The sequence below is a fragment of the Trichoplusia ni genome, unplaced genomic scaffold (assembly GCF_003590095.1).
Source record: "Trichoplusia ni isolate ovarian cell line Hi5 unplaced genomic scaffold, tn1 tig00003137, whole genome shotgun sequence".
NCBI lineage: Eukaryota > Metazoa > Arthropoda > Insecta > Lepidoptera > Noctuidae > Trichoplusia > Trichoplusia ni.
In genome coordinates this window covers 42,501-45,000 of record NW_020800338.1, presented here as the reverse complement: position 1 = coordinate 45,000, position 2,500 = coordinate 42,501, and the positions used below count along the sequence as shown (strand labels likewise).

At 45.2% G+C, this 2,500-nt stretch overlaps 1 non-coding gene across 1 annotated transcript in view; it reads right to left on the bottom strand.

Moving 5' to 3' along the window:
• Positions 1–916, bottom strand: part of LOC113507762 — a 1,904-nt gene extending 988 nt beyond the window's left edge. Inside the window, exon 1 of the ribosomal RNA XR_003401904.1 lies at positions 1–916. This exon is cut by the window's left edge and continues 988 nt beyond it. This is a non-coding gene — a ribosomal RNA (small subunit ribosomal RNA).
• Between the last annotated feature and the right edge of the window lie 1,584 nt (positions 917–2,500).

The window sequence follows — 2,500 nt, the reverse complement described above, 5'->3', positions numbered from 1 at the left end:
TCTGAAAACCAACAAAATAGAACCGAGATCATATTCTATTATTCCATGCACGAAATATTCAAGCAGCATTTTGAGCCCGCTTTGAGCACTCTAATTTGTTCAAAGTAAAATTGTCGGCCCACCTCGACACTCACCGAAGAGCACCGCGATAGGATTTTGATATTGAACCGGCGTATTACCGCCGGCTCACCGACGATATGCTCCGCAGACGTGTCAGTATCACCGCGGATGCGGTGCACCGACAGCGCGGCGCACAAATGCAACTACGAGCTTTTTAACCGCAACAATTTTAGTATACGCTATTGGAGCTGGAATTACCGCGGCTGCTGGCACCAGACTTGCCCTCCAATTGTTCCTCGTTAAAATATTTAAAGTGTACTCATTCCGATTACGAGGCCTCGTAAGAGTCCCGTATCGTTATTTTTCGTCACTACCTCCCCGTGCCGGGAGTGGGTAATTTGCGCGCCTGCTGCCTTCCTTGGATGTGGTAGCCGTTTCTCAGGCTCCCTCTCCGGAATCGAACCCTGATTCCCCGTTACCCGTGACAACCATGGTAGTCGCAGAAACTACCATCGAAAGTTGATAAGGCAGACATTTGAAAGATGCGTCGCCGGTACTGGACCATGCGATCGGCAAAAGTTATCCAGATTCATCAAAATTAACGACTTCAGACACATGGCCATCCGTCGATTGGTTTTGATCTAATAAAAGCACTCATCCCATCACTGGTCAGAGTTCTGATTGCATGTATTAGCTCTAGAATTACCACAGTTATCCAAGTAACTGAGTAAGATCTAAGGAACCAAAACTGATATATTGAGCCATTCGCGGTATCGCCTTAATACGGCTTGCACTGAGACATGCATGGCTTAATCTTTGAGACAAGCATATAACTACTGGCAGGATCAACCAGGGAGCTTCATTCATATGAAAGACGTTCTCGTTCGTTTCGATTTTCGATTGCGGTGGTACACACGTATACCGTCCTCTCTCTATATCGATACTTACGAGAAATCCTCATTCCCGCGCGTCGACGGATTAACGCAGACGCTTGTACGGGCGAGCTCGTATAATAATTGAGACGAATATTGTTTTCGACGACGACGACGACGACTACGACGACGCCTATAAGGGTACAATATAATGAAAAAACCCCGATGGTGAACGTTCGTATCGAGACACGATTTCATTCACTTTAATAATAATCTCGGTTAACATAATAAAATACGTCAAACAACGATTTAATTGCCCGGATTGTACAGAGTCCGTATTCACTATATTCATTGTTTAGTTTATATATGTAATCATATAATAATGCGTATATAGAACAATACTATTTACACAAAAATAAATAATCGTGATTGAACTCGCGAAAGATTCACATTAGCGTATCCGTGCGCGTTTGAATCGATCACGTCACGATTAAAGTCATATTTTATAACATTTGAACCGTTAACGAATCGTAACGTTGTTACGAACCGACGGTCCACACAGTTGAAGTTACACAAACGCACAACACACACAGTACTACACACTTACATACTAATATATATATATACACTTATATATATATATATAATAATATGTATGTGTGTTGATCATCTTCATAATAATATTACTACATGTGTGTGTCGTCCATTTTTCGTTCGTAGACGACATTCAGCGACTTAACGTGAAACACACTAACATAATAATGTTCGCGTGTCAACGTTAAGTCGCTGAAAGCTGCGCACGCGCACGCGCACAACATCATACGTGCGCGCATCTGCGCGCGCCGCATGACATTGTTGCAAACTTAAACGTATATAGTATCGGAGGAGAAATACGTTATACGATGAGATATCCACGTACCAAGCGACCGAGTGAACTGAAAAGTTTCGAGATCAGCAGATCAGGGATCGTCGGTGGTGTCATTCAAACACTACCTACCCTCGAGGTGAGTGAAAGCCGACAGTGGAGACCTAGCCCCCGCCCCTACCCTCCCCCCTCCGCTCCTCCCCCACCCACCCAGATATTGGTATTGAATATGTTGAGAGGGTGGCCTCCATCAACCTGAAGAACTAACATCGACCACCACAAAAGAACCTGAGGCGCTGCAGAGCGGGGGTGTGTGGCCGGGGGGGGGGGGGGGGGTGCCTGGGTGTTTGTCTAGGTTCAACGACTTGGTGAGTGTTTGAGTCTTCATTGGTGTGGTGTGACACAGACCTTGCACTGAGACATGCATGGCTTAATCTTTGAGACAAGCATATAACTACTGGCAGGATCAACCAGGGAGCTTCATTCATATGAAAGACGTTCTCGTTCGTTTCGATTTTCGATTGCGGTGGTACACACGTATACCGTCCTCTCTCTATATCGATACTTACGAGAAATCCTCATTCCCGCGCGTCGACGGATTAACGCAGACGCTTGTACGGGCGAGCTCGTATAATAATTGAGACGAATATTGTTTTCGACGACGACGACGACGACTACGACGACGCCTATAAGGGTACAATAT